Below are 19,334 nucleotides of genomic sequence, written 5' to 3' on the forward strand. Positions count from 1 at the left end.
TACACTATGTACTCCCTCCCTCTAGACACATCCATATTGTTATGTACTGAGTTGAATAGGATCCAAACTGCAGCAGTCTGATTGGTCCTAGAACAATGCAGCAGTATGATTGGTTGGCAGGAACCACCCAATCATGCTCCAGATAGAAGTGAATCCACAAACTGATTGGCTTACAGTAGAATTCCGGAATTAGCCAATCATGTGCAGCCCATTGTGTAAATAATGTATATAAAGCAGATACTTTGAGGGGACATTCATTCATTCCTCCTCACCACTATGAGCTGAATAAAGAGCATGAAATCACTTTGCGACTCTGAGTATATTTCACATATCCACCCAATGGGCTATATTCAACCACTAGTATGATGAGATTTCACCCCTCCCCTCCCACTGTGGGAGCCCCGCACCCAGATCTGTTTGAGAGGGTTGAGAGGACCCCCAAAGCAGAATTGTTGAAAGGCACTTATAATGGTTGCAAGCCACACAGAATTGCTGCCAGCCTCTTAGAGGTTTCCGTTCTGCTTTTTACAATCAAGTGATATATACATTTTGTTAAACAAATAACATATATTTAGGAGGCACACAGGAGGAGGTGAGAGAGAGCTTGTTCCATTGCACATGGAGAAATCCTTGCAAAGACAGAACTATCTGCTCAATTCTACATAGAATACAACCTGATGCCAGGCATTCCTGTGGTTTGGGGAGGGGAGAGCTTTCTCAGTCCCATTCCCCTACAAAGTGCAGGTTTATTTATTGGTTGATTATTATTTGGACCATATTAGTCATATGGTGGTTACAGTGCTGCGCTGTCTCGGAGGCAGCATAGAACTCCCTTTGAGTCTTGCTGTCGGCTATCATGCACTCTCATTCAATGCTTTGCCTGGGGCTATGACAATGAACCTTAACTTCTATTGCTACTCAGATCTAAGCTGATATATTTTCTTTAATTGCATGGTGTGTTGTAAGTTGATGTATCTATATATGCTACAAATTGCATACATTTTCAGACCCCTGAAGAGACCCTAGCCAAAACTCATTTGGCTTAGTTATATTTAAAGGTGCAAGCAAGCAGCACTTATCAGAGTTCAAGGACACATCGTAGTCAGTAGGATGCAAAGCAGGCGTGGTGAGGGGTGTGGTCTGGCAAGAAAGGGTGTGGCCGGGGAATGGGCGTGGCCTGCGGTGAGTTCTGGGGGCCAGACACAGAAGCTTGGAGGGTTGAATTCAGCCCTCAGAATTCTGGTTCCCCATCCCTACATTTTGTTGTTGTTGTTTAGTCATTTAGTCATGTCCGACTCTTCGTGACCCCATGGACCAGAGCACGCCAGGCACTCCTGTCTTCCACTGCCTCCTGCAGTTTGGTCAAACTCATGTTAGTAGCTTCGAGAACACTGTCCAACCATCTCGTCCTCTGCCGTCCCCTTCTCCTTGTGTCCTCCATCTTTCCCAACATCAGGGTCTTTTCCAGGGAGTCTTCTCTTCTCATGAGGTGGCCAAAGTATTGGAGCCTCAGCTTCAGGATCTGTCCTTCCAGTGAGCACTCAGGGCTGATTTCCTTCAGAATGGATAGGTTTGATCTTCTTGCAGTCCATGGGACTCTCAAGAGTCTCCTCCAGCACCATAATTCAAAAGCATCAATTCTTCGGCGATCAGCCTTCTTTATGGTCCAGCTCTCAGTTCCATACATCACTACTGGGAAAACCATAGCTTTAACTATATGGACCTTTGTTGACAAGGTGATTTCTCTGCCTTTTCAGATGCTGTCTAGGTTTGTCATTGCTTTTCTCCCAAGAAGCAGGCATCTTTTAATTTCGAGACTGCTGTCACCATCTGCAGTGATCATGGAACCAAAGAAAGTAAAATCTCTCACTGCCTCCATTTCTTCCCCTTCTATGTGCCAGGAGGTGATGGGACCAGTAGCCACATCTGAAAGGATCCTCTTTCTAACACACCATCTTGACATCCTGCATTATATGCCACTATATATATATATATATATATATATATATATATATATATATAGCATTGTGGGGAAAATTGCATCACACACGCCACCAGCAGCCATCCAACAGGAATGAAAAATCTTTCCCTGCAAATTGTTATGAGCAAAGGGGAAAAGAAAGAGGAGATTCAGGAACCACCTGCATTCTCTGCCTGCCGGGCGAGAGCCAAGGATTTAGGTCCTGCCAATTAGCTATGTAGATATCTTCATGGGGAAAAGATGGCAGCCTTTTTGGGGTGAGTGGGGTGGGGCAATGAAAAGTCCTCTGCTGAGCATCTGCAGCCCATGGCGGTTTTCCTCTGGCATTCACAGTGTGGGGGGAACGACTGCAGCCTGAGTTGCAATCTTAGCGGGCGACGGACGCGGTGGCTTGTGTGTTCATGCCTCCCTGGTGCAATGGAGAGCGCCATGCCTTACACGAGTCAATGGCTTGTATGAGTTATACTGCTATTATGTTATAAGTAGGACTGATGGATTACAGAAGGCTGCAATAGATCCTGCTCATGGCATTCAGATTCCATTTGCACCCCCCTCCCCTGCAGTATATAGGGAAAGATTTTTCTCTTTTCTTTTCTATAAAAAGTTTTGTGTATGTGGAGGAGGGGTAGAATGGTCAGGAGGAGGAAAAGGCAGGGTAAGAAGGACTGGACCAAGAAGCATTGCTGAACACAATCAAGGAGGAGTCACCATGCTTAGGAGGAAATGCTAAAAGGTAAAGAGATTGGGTTGGTTTTATTTTTTAGTTTGGGGTGTGTGTGGAACGAAGGATAGTGCTTGACATCTTTCCGCAGGGCCTGCAAGACAGAGCTGTTCCACCAGGCCTTTGGCCAAGGCACAGTCTGACCCCCTCCTTTGGTAATCTTCAAAGAACTCAAGCCCAATGGTTGCCATTATATGATTCTGAATTGATTTTAGAATGTATTTTAATTAATTGATTGAGATTTTATGTAATCTGTGTTACTTTTATTGTTGTTAGCCGCTCTGAGCCTGGCTTTCGGCTGGGAAGGGCGGGATATAAATTTATTTATTTATTTATTTATTTATTTATTTATTTATTTATTTATTTATTTATTATGTGTGGAGGGGCTCACACAGAGAGAGACTCCTCTTTCCATTGTGCTCTTAAAGAGATTGCTTTATTATCCAATATAATGAGGAAAGTTTTCATTTCTAATGTTTGTGCAGCAGATTTTTACACTTTGCTAAACTGCTCAGACGCGGGTGGCGCTGTGGGTAAAACCTCAGCGCCTAGGACTTGCCGATCACATGGTCGGCAGTTCGAATCCCCGCGGCGGGGTGCGCTCCCGTTGTTCGGTCCCAGCGCCTGCCAACCTAGCAGTTCGAAAGCACCTCCGGGTGCAAGTAGATAAATAGGGACCGCTTACCAGCGGGAAGGTAAACGGCGTTCCGTGTGCTGCGCTGGCTCGCCAGTTGCAGCTCCGTCACGCTGGCCATGTGACCCGGAAGTGTCTTCAGACGGCGCCGGCTCCCGGCCTATAGAGTGAGATGAGCGCACAACCCTAGAGTCTGGCAAGACTGGCCCGTACGGGCAGGGGTACCTTTACCCTAAACTGCTCAGAAGTACACAATAACTGGCTATTGTGAACATTCACCAGGTCTCGTGGAAAAGGTGCACATGCTCCTTCAGTGAAGAGAGAATTATGCATGTTCCCCAGTCAAAATACATAATCCCCAACAGGCCTTGGGAAATGTGTATTTCATGGCTGAGTGTTGGACTAAGACCTGGGAGAGGCCAGGCTTCAAATCCCTCCACTCAGCCATGAAGCTCACTGGATGTAACTTGGGCCAATCACTGCCCCTCAGCCTACCCTACCTCACAGGGTTGTTGTGGGGATATAACAAACAGTGGTGGGGAAAACAACTTGTGCTTGCCTTGAGCTCCTTGGAGAAAGCAGTGGGATTTTAACACACTAAAACAAATAAGAAAAATTAAATTCCAAATTCTGCAGTCTCTGTCTTACAGCAGACCTAGCATTGCCCTGCTCAAATGCGTATCACTTTATCCTGCAAACTGGCATTTTCTTAGAGTGCAAATGCCACCATCGCTGACCACTGGTTGAGGCCTTACACTTTGTGAATTTGTCTACTAAATGCTGAAACATCCCACCCCTGGTCATTTCAATATATTGCTTTATGGGTACTTTATTGCTGCTTTATGTAATGTTATAACCCACATGGAGTTCTTGTTCAAAGAAGAAAGATGGAAGATATATTTAAAGAATAAATAAAATCAATATGGCACGTCTTGCGCTTATGGATTCCACCGGAAAACGCTGTGTGGAAAAGTCTGTTTCTACACCCGCTTTTAGTTCCAGCTTCGCAGCCTCCATAATTCTTCCCTATAGTCAAAGAACACTGTATCTATAATGGGTAATTTCCCTCTGGAAATGTGTTCTTTCCCTGGCATGAAGGGGGGAGAAGCCATTGGCCGAAGAGATATGGGATCTTATGGCTCAGGGATATGTTCAATACTTTTTCTGTTCGACATAACTAAACGTCTGGGAAAGGAGTGAGCAGGGGGGATGAATGGCTATAAAATCCTCTCCTGTCACATCTGATTTAGTAAATGAAGTTGGATGACCCGACAGAAAGCAAAACAAGTTAAAATAACCAGCGCCTTTAATACATTTCCCACGCCAGGCCGACGTGGCAAAGATATTAACAATCAAAGGGAGCGTCGCGGAGGTCTACAGCTTGCCCATCCATCTTAGCCACGCCAGATGAAATGGAAATCCAGAGACTGCTGATACAAGGAGTCTAAATTCTGAGACTCAGGCCAAGCTCAGTCATCTCGGAAATGGGAAAGCGAATATGGTGCTGAGAGCCTTCGCTACCCAGCAGCTCCTGCTTTTATCAGCTGAATTGCAGCCCCTTATCATTGCCCTGAAGGGACGCGGGTGGCACGGTGGGTTAAACCACAGAGCCTAGGACTTGCCGATCAGAAGGTCGGCGGTTCGAATCCCCGCAACGGGGTGAGCTCCCATTGCTCGGTCCCTGCTCCTGCCAACCTAGCAGTTCGAAAGCATGTCAAAGTGCAAGTAGGTAAATAGGTACCACTCTGGCGGGAAGGTAAATGGCGTTTCCATGCACTGCTCCGGTTCGCCAGAAACGGCTTAGTCATGCTGGCCACGCCAGCTCCCTCAGCCAGTAAAGCAAGATGAGCGCTGCAACCCCAGAGTCAGCCACGACTGGACCTAATGGTCAGGGGTCCCTTTACCTTTACAGTGGTACCTTGGGTTAAGTACTTAATTCGTTCCGGAGGTCCGTTCTTAACCTGAAACTGTTCTTAACCTGAAGCACCACTTTAACTAATTGGGCCTTCTGCTGCCGCTGTGCCGCCGCTGCACGATTTCTGTTGTCATCCTGAAGCAAAGTTCTTAACCCGAGGTAATATTTCTGAGTTAGCGGAGTCTGTAACCTGAAGTGTATGTAAACCGAAGCGTATGTAACCTGAAGTGTATGTAACCTGAGGTACCACTGTACTATTATTGCACTGACTCCTCCCACTGGTCTTGATAGACAGGGCCTTTCAAGGTTTTTTTTGCCTCCTCTTCCAGGGGTAGGAGACAGCCCTCCCTCCCGATCTAGCTGGCAAAGCTAAGAATGGACCCATTGCCCCCCCCCAAAGAGAGCATGCCCACAACAGATGCAGCTAGCACCTGCAAGTTACGCAGCACCAAACTTGCACCGTTCAAACCAGGACAACAAAAACGTATGAACCCACGCTACGTAAGGCTGATGATATCATAATGCCATGTAACAAATCCATAGGGCAGCCGCATTTGGAATACTGTGCACAGTTCTGGACGCTTCAGGATATTGTAAAGTTGGGAAAGGTTTAGAAAAGGGCAGCCAGAATGATCCAAGGGATGGTGCAACTCGTCTATGAAGAAAAGTTGCAGCTTTGGGGGCTTTTTACCTTAGAAAAAAGGCGAGTAAGAGGCAACATGATAGAAGTTTATAACATTAGTTTTTCTCCCTTAAAAAATAGAACTTGTGGCTATCCCATGATGCTGAATGTTGGAGGAGCGCAATGTGTTGGTCTGTGGCATCACAGGCACTTTGGAACTCCCTGGCTATTGACATCAGGATTTGACTTCACTGGACTCTTTTTGGTGACTGCTAAAAACATTTATTTATTTTTTGCTTAGACAAGCCCACGCAGACGTTCAGAAAGCCGATGCAAATTTTTATCTGTTTTTAGTCTCTTGCTATTTTTACTTCCAAATTACTATTGTTCATTTTCCTTAGTAACAATTGTGACATTGTTTTATCTTCTTTTGTGAACCCCTTTGAGGGGTTTTTTTAAATATTGTTAATGGTATATAAATTCTATTAAATAAGTAATAAATAAAACATAGCCTGGATCCTTCCTATAACATTCTCTTGATGTGCTTGCAGTTATCCAGCGGTGTATAAATATTATAATTATTAATTAATTAATTAATTAATTAAATTTGTATACCACCATATTCCCTTCAGGTATACCTCCATCCCCATCGTTCTGCCTGGACACCGAGGTCCAGCGCCGAGGGCCTTCTGGTGGTTCCCTTGCTGCATGAAGCCAAGTTACAGGGAACCAGGCAGAGGGCCTTCTCGGTAGTGGCACCCGCCCTGTGGAACGCCCTCCCACCAGATGTCAAAGGGAACAACAACTACCAGACTTTTAGAAGACATCTGAAGGCAGCCCTGTTTAGGGAAGCTTTTAATGTTTAACAGACCATTGTATTTTAATATTTTGTTGGAAGCCGCCCAGAGTGGCTGAGGAAACCCAGCCAGATGGGCGGGGTATAAATAATAAATTATTATTATTATTCCCACAGTAAATAAATAGATCTATTTTGGACTTTAAACTGGGGGGATAGCCTTTGTCAGAAAGGATTCCTAGGAGGTATAGTTTGGTACAGTGACATCTGAGCCCCTTCCATCAGCTGCAATTGCCTGGCTTCCTTGTGTGGGACAGCAGAAGCCATGCCCATGAGAGCAGCATAAATTTGCAATACAGATATGTCCTTAATCCGACAGGAGCAGCAGTTCTGCTCCCCCTGACCCAGTTCCTCCTGGGAATCCATGTCCACCACTATCCCTAGAAGCTCACAACGCTTCGTTTTTGTTGTGTGTTTCTATCTAGGTGAGCATGCCTGGCTCCAGGAGTGGAAAGGGGCATAATGGCAAGGAAGCCTCATTTTGAAGTGGGATGTAGAGTAGTCTCTCTCATTGATTAGCCTCGTTAAAAAAAAAAAATGAAAGAAGGAGGGGAGAGAGAGAGAGCCCACCCTCCTGCCTGGCAAATGAGTTAAAGGAGACTATTTTAATCTCTTTTATTGCATCGCTGAGATGCTTGACTTGGCTTCATTGCCGTCACAGGATGATGTGTACTCTGCGAGTGTATAAAAATATATGAACTCCCAGGACAATATAGTTCAATCTGCTCCGCTATTACCCATCATGCTTGTCTGAGCGTACCACAGCTATTAGGTCTGTTTGAGAAGCAGCTGAGACCACAGATGGATCTCCCGCTAAACACGGAACGAAGGCGCAATGACATGATATGGAAAAGGGGGCATGGGTCAGGGTGCTGAGGTGTGGAGTTGCCACACCTGTTTTGCCTATATCGAAATCCCCAGGAAAATGTGGAGTCATCTGCCTGGGCAAAACTTCCAAGAAGTTTCTACAACATGTTGTTGTTGAGTCGTTTAGTCGTGTCCGACTCTTCGTGACCCCATGGACCAGAGCACGCCAGGCACTCCTGTCTTCCACTGTCTCCCGCAGTTTGGTCAAACTCATGTTTGTAGCTTCGAGAACACTGTCCCACCATCTCGTCCCCTTCTCCTTGTGCCCTCCATCTTTCCCAACATCAGGGTCTTTTCCAGGGAGTCTTCTCTTCTCATGAGGTGGCCAAAGTCTTGGAGCCTCAGCTTCAGGATCTGTCCTTCCAGTGAGCACTCAGGGCTGATTTCCTTCAGAATGGAGAGGTTTGATCTTCTTGCAGTCCATGGGACTCTCAAGAGTCTCCTTCAGCACCATAATTCAAAAGCATCCATTCTTTGGCGATCAGCCTTCTTTATGGTCCAGCTCTCACTTCCATACATCACTACTGGGAAAACCATGGCTTTAACTATACGGACCTTTGTTGGCAAGGTGATATCTCTGCTTTTTAAGATGCTGTCTAGGTTTGTCATTGCTTTTCTCCCAATTCTACAATTCTACAAGATACATAGAGTCATAAAATTGCAGGGTTGGAAGGGACATCCAAGCGTCATCAGGTGTAACCCTCCTGCCATGCAAGAATCACAAATATGCAATCCCTGACAGATAGCCATCCAGACTCTGCTTAAAAACTTCCAAGGAAGCAGAGACCGCCACCTTTTGAGATAGTCTGTTCCACTGTCAAATAGCACTGCCCATCAGAAAGTTCTTTAGCTCCTTTCTTGTAACTGATACCCATTGGTTCAGGTCCTACCCTACGGAGCAGGGGAAAACAATCTTGCTCCATCTTCCACACGACAGCACTTTAGAGAGTTGAAGATGGCGCTCATATAACTTCTCACTCTTCTCTTCTCTAGAAACATATCCAACATCCTGAATAGTTTCTCATAAGGATTGGTTTCCAAACCCTTCGTCCTCTTGGCCACTCTCCTCTGCACATCATCTAGGTTGTCAATTTGTTTCTTAAACTGTGGTGCCCAGAACTGAACTCCAGGTACCTTGAATGGGAGTTGTGTGCATCTTTTAGTTGATCCCAAATCTGACCTAAAATAATAAAATATCTACAGCAGGGCAATCCTTTGATTATGCTCACAGAACTAGCAATCCATGGGGACATAGGGGAGGGGGAAATAAATATGATATTCAGTTCCTGGCCCTGTTAACCATAGATCTTCACTTAAGAACAGAAGAAGAACCTACTGGATCAAGCCAATGGTTCATTCGGCTCTGCCCAGGCTCCTTCCGATGTCCTGACGTCATGAGTGTGACATCACACACAAAGCCACACACACATGACATCACCCTCTCATCACCCTTGCAAGATGGCGCCTCTGGTTTAAGAGTAACACAACATGCCACAGAATATGCAATGTTAGGAATATCCTTAAAAGATAGGAAAACTAATAATGCCTCACACACATTTGCAAAAGCAAGCATACGGTGGTACCTCAGGTTACATACGCTTCAGGTTACAGACTCCACTAACCCAGAAATAGTGCTTCAGGTTAAGAACTTTGCTTCAGGATGAGAATAGAAATTGTGCTCCTGCGGCGCGGTGGCAGCAGGAGGCCCCATTAGCAAAAGTGGTGCTTCAGGTTAAGAACAGTTTCAAGCTAAGTACGGACCTCCGGAACGAATTAAGTACTTAACCCGAGGTACCACTGTAGTTGGTTTTTTAAAAATAAAATAAAAAAGCCAAAAAACAAATTTGCAGCATTTATTTTTTTACAAAGCTTAAAAACCATGGAAATAGGTATCTTTGCATACCTACTCGAAATGCAAAGCTGATCCCTGATAATACAAATCTTTCTCCCCACCCCCCTGCTATCAATGGAAAAACTTGAGCATTTTGATATCCCACCCCCCCTTTATTTTGGGGAGTCTATTTTGGATAACAACTGTTTCTTGCTATTTTGTGGCAACTACAGACATGGCTTGGCTGAAAGCAGAGTTTGCAGGCACCGCCGACCAGCTGATTGGTGGCACCTTGGCCAGGCAAGTGCCATGATTGCTGGCTTTGCAAGTGCCGCCAATCAGCTGAGCACCCAGTGCCTTCGCGACACCCTCTCCACCATTTGATTTGATTTCAAACTGAGCAGGCAAAGCAAAACAGGCTGCCCGACATCACTGCAATGTCGAGCAATTGACAGGTGTGTGGCAGCCACCCGCCAGTCAAACGTGGCTTGCGGGCAGTGGGGTAGATAAGAATGCAGCTAGCCAGCTGAATCCTGTTTCCCATCTTTGCTTTATAGATTTTTATATAGGCTCCCTAAGGCTCTTAATAGTAACTTGAGTCACAAGGAACTGGCGGACTCTTGATATTATGTGATAGTCCATTATTGTGCATTTCCTATATATTGGTTGCAACTTGCCCTGCGTGGTACTGGCGTTCCTTCCAATAAAGGGCAGGATATAAGTTGTGGAAATAAATAAATTAATTCCACAGAGTGTGCAATAGGGCTGGGTGATGTATCATTACGTAGTCAAATATTGGTTTGAAGTCCACATCATGGTAATGGTTTCATATTATTCGACATGGCAATATATCACAAATCACAAGGTGTGCATGTGCTATGTAAAAAATTGTGATATGGGAAAAACCACGAAGCCGGTCATTGCTTCCCTCATGATTCCCTGGGCCTCCCCTGGTTGCTCTGTACTATAAAACAGTTGTAACAATATGTTAAAGGCACATAAAAATACATCAGTTTTAGACCTCTAAGTAGTGGCAGTTGCCAGGACATTACACCGCTTGCCTCTACATAGTTACATTCTGATTTCAGACATTGTGATTATATTGCAATGTTCAGCTGGTGATATGTCACAAAGTTGAAAGCCAGACACCGCCTAGCCCTTCTTGCGGCGCTTTTGCCAAGGAGGCTGGGTACCACTGATTCCGCGCAAGAAACAAGCAAGGCTTGCGTTTTCCAGCTGCTGCAAATTTACGCAGCCTGGGAGTCATTTTGGACTCACAGCTGTCCATGGAGGTGCAGGTTAATTCTGTGTCCAGGGCAGCTGTCTACCAGCTCTATCTGGTACGCAGGCTGAGACCCTACCTGCCTGCAGACTGTCTCACCAGAGTGGTGCATGCTCTAGCTATCTCCCGCTTGGACTACTGCAATGCGCTCTACGTGGGGCTACCTTGGAAGGTGACTTGGAAACTGCAATTAATCCAGAATGCGGCAGCTAGACTGGTGACTGGGAGTTGCCGCTGAGACCATATAACACCAGTCCTGAAAGATCTTCATTGGCTCCCAGTACCTTTCCAAGCACAAGTCAAAGTGCTGGTGCTGAGGTTTAAAGCCCTAAAAGGACTCAGTCCAGTATACCTTAAGTAGCGTCTCCACCCCCATCGTTCTACCCGGACACTGAGGTCCAGCGCCGAGGGCCTTCTGGCGGTTCCCTCACTGCAAGAGGCCAAGTTACAGGGAACCAGGCAGAGGGCCTTCTCGGTAGTGGCGCCTGCCCTGTGGAATGCCCTCCCATAAGATGTCAAGGCATTAAACAACTATTTTACTTTTAAAAGACAACTGAAGGCAGCTGTGTTTAGGGAAGTTTTTAATGTCTGATGCTGTTTTGTTTTTAATATTCAGTTGGAAGCTGCCCAGAGTGGCTGGGGAAACTCAGCCAGGTGGGTGGGGTATGAATATATTATTATTATTATTATTATTATTATTATTATTATTATTATTATTAACTGGATTTAGATAGTACAGCCAAAGAGTATCCATATGGCACCTTCCAAATGTTGTGGACGTTGGAATACAGGAAGCTGCCTCATACAGAGGTCAGCCATTTGTCTATCTAGTGCATTATTGTCCATACTGACTGACAGAAGTTCTTTGGGGTTCCAGGTGTGGGTCTCTCCCCAGCCCCATTTGGGGATGATGAGGATTGAATGTGGGGCATTCTGCTATTCTACTACTAAGCTATGACCCTTCCCTAGAAACCAAAGGGGCTGATGGATTCATATCAGCCAGAGATAGACAAGGTAGCACATTCAACATATTGTTGGAGAACAGCTCCCATCACCTTTAACCACTGGCCATCTTACCTCCAGATTTAACAAGGTATTCATTCAAATTAGGCACTGTTGCATCCTGGCTGCTGATGTGGATCAAACAGAAAAGTCTGAAAGATTGCCCTCCACAGTTTCTCCCCAAAATTGGCTCATTATCAAACAGCAACTAATGCATAGCCATAGTGCTGAATTGTCATGATGCTGACAAACTTCAGTGCTCCCATTTTGAAGGCCTCTGATTGGTCAGTGGTGCTGTGATTCACAGCAAGCACAAATCCCCTTCCCCGCTATGAATTCTCACGTGCCTCTACAGCCGTAACGTTTCAGCCATGGGTAAATGTAGGTTTAAGGCCAAACTTCAGAACTTCAGGGACCAAAATTGATTGAATAAGCTTTCATACTCCTCGAGAAATTAATGGGAAGGAGGGGTTCTCTTTCCCATTTTCTCAAAGAAACTGGAAATAAAATATAGATACATATATTTTTCATGTACTTCCAAATATCTCTCCTGCCTGTCAGAGCCCCTGGCGTGGGAGGGGAACGTTCCCTCGCTATCTGCAACCGCGCAGCTCGTGGCTCAAGCCCCTGCTTATGCAAAACAGGGTCATAAACATGTCTCCGTGTATTTGATAAATCCATCTTCCCCTTGTCATTGTCAGAGAGAAGCCGAGATGATGGGAGATTACGGCGTCAAATCGCCGTGGAAACGCCTGCAGAGTTTATGAATTTTCATAGGACGGGAGTCATCTTTAATAGGAAAGCGGCGCTTAGGAAAAAGGCTGACGGCTTCTGAAAGAGCCGGCCTGTTTCGGCAGGGAAGTGGTTATACTGTGTAAATCAAGCTCAGCCTCAGTGTAAATCTGCACCTGCTGGGAATCTTCAGGCCTTGATTGGTTTTTGACCTTGGCAGATGGTGGTTAGCCTCCTAGGCAGATGGCAGTGCTAGGAATAACCAATGTGGTGCTCTTCAGATATTGTGGACTACTGCTCCCGTTATCCCTGAAAATTAGCCATTTATTTATTTATTGGTTACATTTGTATACCGCCCTTCGTCCGAAGTTCTCAAGGCAGTTTGCAAGATAAAAACAAACAAAAAACACAAAATACAAACTAAGAAGGCAGAGGGCCTTCTTGGTGGTGACGCCCGCCCTGTGGAACGCCCTCCCATCAAGGAAATAAATAACTATCTGACTTTTAGAAGACATCTGAAGGCAGCCCTGTTTAGGAACTTTTTTAATTTTTGATGTTCTATTGCAGGGGTCAGCAAACTTTTTCAGTAGGAGGGCGGTCCACTGTCCCTCAGACCTTGTGAGGGGCCGGACTATATTTTGGGGGGGAAAGAAAAAGAACGAATTCCTATGCCCCACAAATAACCCAGAGATGCATCTTTTTAAAAAGCACACATTCTACTCATGTAAAAACACCAGGCAGGCCCCACAAATAACCCAGAGATACATTTTAAATAAAAGGACACATTCTACTTATGTAAAAACATGCTGATTCCCGGACCGTCTGCAGGCCAGATTTAGAAGGTGATTGGGCTGGATCCGGCCCCCACGCCTTAGGTTGACTACATGTTCAATTGCGCTTTCTGTTGGGAGCAGCCCAGAGTGGCTGGGGAAACCCAGCCAGATGAGCAGGGTATAAATAAATAAATTATTATTATTATTATTATTATTATTATTATTATTATTATTATTAGAATAAGAACAAGAACAAACCAGTAATTCTCCCTCCCATAAGCACATTTAAAAGGACATAGGATGTTAATCAGCCCCACATCTGGTTGAAGACGAACGTTTTTGCCTGGTCCCTAAAGGCGTCAAGCAAGCCTCTCTGGGGAGAGCATTCCACAAATGGGGAGCCACCACAGTAAAGGCCTTGTGTCCTTGTGTTGCTGACCTCAAGATCTCTCATGGAGGAGGCACACAAAGAAGGGCCCCAGATAATGATCTCAGGGTCTGGGTCGGTTCATACGGGGAGAGGTGGTCCTTGAGGTATTGAAGCATCTGCTAGGCATGCAAAACCTGTTTCAGTCCCTGATGGAATCTCCAGTTAGGCCTGGTTCCTCCCCACCCACCTCAGAGAGATCCTTCCAGTCCATGTGGACAATACTGAACTATCCTAAGATATAGTAACCAAATTGTGTATGGTAGTTCGTCAGATCAAGGAACTGGTTTTCGTCTATGTTTGGATACAGTTGGATGCCATTTTGAATCAAGATGGCGGACCAGGCCTTTCAAAACTGCACTGATTTTAACTATTGATTTCAAAGTTGCACTGATTGCAATTACTGATATCAAAACTGCTCTGAGTTTTTGGGTTTCTTAGAATTCTCACGCAATGCTGGGCACACAGCTGTCAGCATTCCATAAATCTGAAAACACACTTTGATTGGGATGCTGTTTTTTCTTCTTCTTCTAAATGTTTCCTCCAAATAAAAATATTTATCGATTAAACAACCTTGGTGGTGACCGGGGAAGGGGGGTAGAGAAGGAAACTTCAGGCACTTTTCTTTTACTGACCCTATAAAACCCAAAATCCATGCCTCTGCTATTCCTCCTGAATGATTTTTGCATTGCATTTAACAACTTATCGGGGATTCGGTTGGACATAAAGCTTTTCCTTGTAGTAGGTGAGTTTGTTCATTCAGATGCTCAGTGCTGCTTTCATGGCATTGACTGGGTTGTCAGGTTGAGTTTTGCATGCTTGCAACAAGAATTCATGAACTTGGTAGAGACCTCAAGGCAAGTAGCTGTACCAAAACAGGTTTTCCTGTGTCTAAAAAGTTTTTGGGGTGATGCCTTGTCCCGCTTCTATTTAACTCTCTCAAAGAACAAACTCTTGGGATACCTGAGCAATTGGATCATGGTGAATTCTACATAAAAAATGACCTGATCTGAAGGATGGCAGAAGACTGAATGTGGTTTGCTTTTTGCAGTGGACCAGCTTGATCCATTGCTTGTAGGTCAGAATGCAACCCCCAGGCAACTGATGCACTTCTCCAGATTTCGCAATTTTGGTTTCGCCAAAAGTGCCCACAGAGATATTTTGTATAAAAAGATGTTCACAGCATATGCATTTTACTAGTGAATGCCCCCCAAAGCATTGAAAAGTGTATGTTGTACGTAAAAAAGTGCACACAAAATGCATACCAATTGGACGTGCATAGAAATTGCCCAAAATGAGACCTAATGAGATGCAGTGGGACACAAGAGACTTGTGACTGAAGGCCAATGAAACAAAAGTGGGAGAGAATTAGTGGTCTCCACCTGATCTCCACCTGCTGGACTAGAGAACTTTGCGGATGACAGAACAAAATGTTGTCATGTGGAGGAGGAGGAGGAGGAGGAGGAGGAGGAGGAGGAGGAAGAAGAAGAAGAAGAAGAAGAAGAAGAAGAAGAAGAAGAAGAAGAAGAAGAAGAAGAAGAAGAAGAATAGTTTGGATTTGATATCCCACCTTATCACTACCCTAAGGAGTCTCAAAGTGGCTAACATTCTCCTTTCCCTTCCTCCCCCACAACAAACACTCTATGAGGTGAGTGAGGCTGAGAGACTTCAGAGAAGTGTGATTGGCCCAACGTCATCCAGCAGCTGCATGTGGAGGAGCCGAGATGCGAACCTGGTTCACCAGATTACGAGTCCACTGCTCTTAATCACTACACCACACTGGACTATTCCAGCTCAGGGTTCCACCCCAACTGTGCCTTCTTCCACTTTCCCACCTCCAGTTTTTGATCCCCCAGCAACAGTCAGTCAGTCAGTCAGTTCCAGATGACTCAGGCAAGTGAGTTATGCACTACAAGAAGTGTTGCCTCCCACAAAACCAGCATAGGAACATAAGAATATGGATCAGACCAGTGGCCCGAACAGTCCAGCACCCAGATGTCATAGTGGCCAGCTACAGTAGATGCCCAGTGGGAAACCAGCAAGCAGGATTTGAACACAGGAGCAACACTCTTCCCCTTCACCTGAGGGGTGCCGGAACTGAGTTCCGATGAATTCCGGCTGGAGAAAAAAGCATTTGTTACGCTAAAGTGGCACATGTTTTGTCCAGCTTTGTGGAATCTGCTGTTTCAATAATAATAATAATAATTTATTATTTGTACCACGCCCATCTGGCAGGGTTTCTCCAGCCACTCTGGGTGGCTTCCAACAAAGATTAAAAATACATTAAAATGTCACACATTAAAAACTTCCCTAAACAGGGCTGTCTTCAGATGTCTTCTAAATGACAGGTAGTTGTTTATCTCTTTGACATCTGGTGGGAGGGTGTTCCACAGGGCGGGTGCCACTACCGAGAATGCCCTCTGCCTGGTTCCCTATAGCTTTGCTTCTCGCAATGAGGGAACCGCCAGAAGGCCCTCAGCACTGGACCTCAGCGTCTGGGGAGAACGAAGGGGGTGGAGACGCTCCTTCAGGTATACTGAATACATTCCCCATGAAGAACAAATATATGATTATGTGGGTGTGACATCACAAGCCCAAGGGGGAAAGGGGGAATTCTAGGACGTTTCAAATAACTTGACTTATCCAAGAAATCCAGTCAGGGACTGGAATGACTCCATTTTGCTCTGTTCCAGGTGGGTCCCCTAATCTACTTTGGACCTCCCAAGCCATGACACATGTCCAGAAGCCCATGATGTGTTGAGGGGTAGGTCCCGCTCTATAAAGGCTCAGTCATAATAATATGAGCCCTGCTGGAGCAGGTCAAAGACTCATCTTGTCCAACATCCTCTTCTTACAGTGGCCAACCAGGTGCCTGTGGGAAGTCTATAGGAAGAACCTGAGCACAACACCACTCTGCCCCAGCGACTGTGATCCCCAGCGACTAGTACTCAGAACGGTTGCCGCCTCCAACAGTGCTGCACACTGCATCTGACACTGGGGGTGGCCCATATCCATTGTGGCTTCTTGCCGCTGATGGCCTTATCCACCACAATGAGGGTTTCCACCTGAGCACAGCAGTCACAAAATTAAAAGACACCTGCTTCTTGGGAGAAAAGTAATGACAACCCTAGACAGCATCTTAAAAAAGCAGAGACATCACCTTGCCAACAAAGGTCCATATAGTTAAAACTATGGTTTTCCCAGTAGTGATGTATGGAAGTGAGAGCTGGACCATAAAGAAGGCTGATCGCCGAAGAATGGATGCTTTTGAATTCTGGTGCTGGAGGAGACTCTTGAGAGTCCCATGGACTGCAAGAAGATCATTCTGAAGGAAATCAGCCCTGAGTGCTCAGTGGAAGGACAGATCCTGAAGCTGAGACTCCAATACTTTGGCCACCTCATGAGAAGACTCCCTAGAAAAGACCCTGATGTTGGGAAAGATGGAGGGCGCAAGGAGAAGGGGACGACAGAGGATGAGATGGTTGGTCAGTGTTCTCGAAGTTACCAGCATGAGTTTGACCAAACTGCGGTAGGCAGTGGAAGACAGGAGTGCCTGGCGTGCTCTGGTCTATGGGGTCACGAAGAGTTGGACACGACTAAACGACTAAACAACAACAACCTGAGCACCAGCCAGGATGCAGTCTGGTGGCATCTATGGGATGCGTCCCTTCCATTGCTTTCCGCCATTGCTTTCCCCGCTCATGGTGGCCTGTGCAGACATCCTCTCCCATTCAAGCCACAACTCACATTTCCATATCCCTGGTGCCTCAATTGAAAATTGATCTCGCTCTAAATGTAAGTCACCTTTCTTCTTTATGCATTTGTAAAAATTTCATATCTCTAGTTGACTGATTATGCATTTGATCTGTTACATTATGCCTCCTCGCGCCCAACCAAACGGCTTCTTGCAAGGCGCCTAAGATTTCTGCGGGGAATGCTTTGCCATCCAGCCCTGTTGTTTAATGGGATTCCCACTTGCGTTTGGCATATTTCTGAGCATTTCGGCTCTCATATTATAATTTATAGCGTAATGTATTTTTTTTTTATACCATGCTGTAACATAAAATATTGCCAGTTTGTCCTTAGCTCTCAAGGAGAGAATCGAAGGGTTTTTCCCCCTCCCCTTCCCCCTGCAGAAGTCAAGATTTTTTGTTGTTGTTGTTTAATTTTAAATAAGGATTTTGCTAAAGTATGAGAACAACTGGAAAGGGATGGCAGAAGACCCTACAGGAAGGCATTAGCAAGCAAATATGACCAATCGGAAGGATGAAAAAGTCGTTGCAAGCAAAGAAAATCAATAAAAATGTTTTTTTGGTGGTGAGGGGGATGGATTCTACTATTCATTAAGAAAAGTCCTGCTGGATCAGGCCTAAGTCCCATCTGGTCCCGCATCCCATGCTCACAGTGACCAACTACATGCCTATGGAACGTATACAAGGAGCGTCTTAGGACAACCGGTATTCAGAGACATGCAACCTTTGATAGTGGAAGCAGAACATTGACATTCTGGCAAGCAGCCCTTGATAGCCTTTATTCTCCATGAACTCATCTAAACCTCTTTTGAAGCCTCCCACCTTGGCAGACATCGCTACATCTTGTTGATAACTAAACAGCACAACCCTAACTTTGTCTACCCAGGAGGAGACTGAGAGGAGCTATGATAGCCATCTTCAAGTATCTCAAGGGTTGTCACATGGAAGAGGGATCATGTCTCTTTTCTCCTGCTCTGGAGGGTAGGACTCAAGGCAATGGCTTCAAGTTTCAAGAAAGGCGATTCCAATTAAACTTTCGGAAAAACTTTATGGCAGTAAGGGCTGCTTGACAGTGGAACGGTCTTCCTTGGGAGGTTGTGGAATCTCCTTCCTTGGCGGTTTTCAAGCAGAGGTTGGATGACCATTTGTTATGGGTGCTTTAGCTGAGATTCCTGCATTGCATGGGGTTGGACTAGATGACCCTTGGCTCCCTTCCAGCTCTAAGATTCTATGATTCTACCTTGGAGCGGGAGCAGGAAGTATGAGGCAGCAGGGAGGTCAGTGCGGTGCAAACGCACCAGCAGGACCACTGGATTGTCTCCACTGAAGCATTAACAGCATTCTAACCTCATTGCTACATCACCCTGCTCTGGAGGGTAGGACTCAAACCAATGGCTTCAATTTACAAGAAAGGAGATTCCGACTAAACACCAGGAAGAACTTTCTGACGGAAAGAGCTGTTTGACCGTGGAATGAACTGCCTCAGGAGGTTCACTGCAGGCTTCTAAGCAGAGGTTGCAGGGCCATCTGCCGTGGATGCTTGAGAGATTCCTGAATTGTAGGGGGTTGGACTGGATGACCTTTGCGAGTCCCTTCCAACTCTTTGATTCTATGATTCTAGGAACAGAGCTGGCCCACCCGTGAGACTGAGTGAGGTAGCTGTCTCAAGTGGCAGCCCCCCAAAGTTCCCAGAAATCAACTCAAATCCAGTTGTGTCAGTTCACTTTGTCTCTCCCCCTACCAAGGCAAACATCACTTATAGATGTAATAATTTCTGCCACTTCTACTGGATTTACTCCCTCCAGTTGTGGGATTACTCATACAATCAGCTCAGAGCAAATAAAATAGAAACAAACTGATTCTGCTCCCCCCCATCAGCCTCTCCACCACTCTACCACCTGCCTTCTCCCCAGGCTTTTTGCATTTCTCTCCGCTCCTC

The 19,334-nt window shown here is 45.6% G+C and overlaps 1 protein-coding gene across 14 annotated transcripts in view; it reads right to left on the reverse strand.

The window, feature by feature from the left end:
- The window catches only part of CELF4 (CUGBP Elav-like family member 4), a 783,381-nt gene that overhangs the window by 188,002 nt on the left and 576,045 nt on the right, over nt 1–19,334 (reverse strand). The gene's annotated exons all lie outside the window — the stretch shown is intronic.

The sequence above is a fragment of the Podarcis filfolensis genome (genome assembly GCF_964270895.1).
Source record: "Podarcis filfolensis genome assembly, chromosome: 11".
NCBI classification, from domain to species: Eukaryota; Metazoa; Chordata; class Lepidosauria; order Squamata; family Lacertidae; genus Podarcis; species Podarcis filfolensis.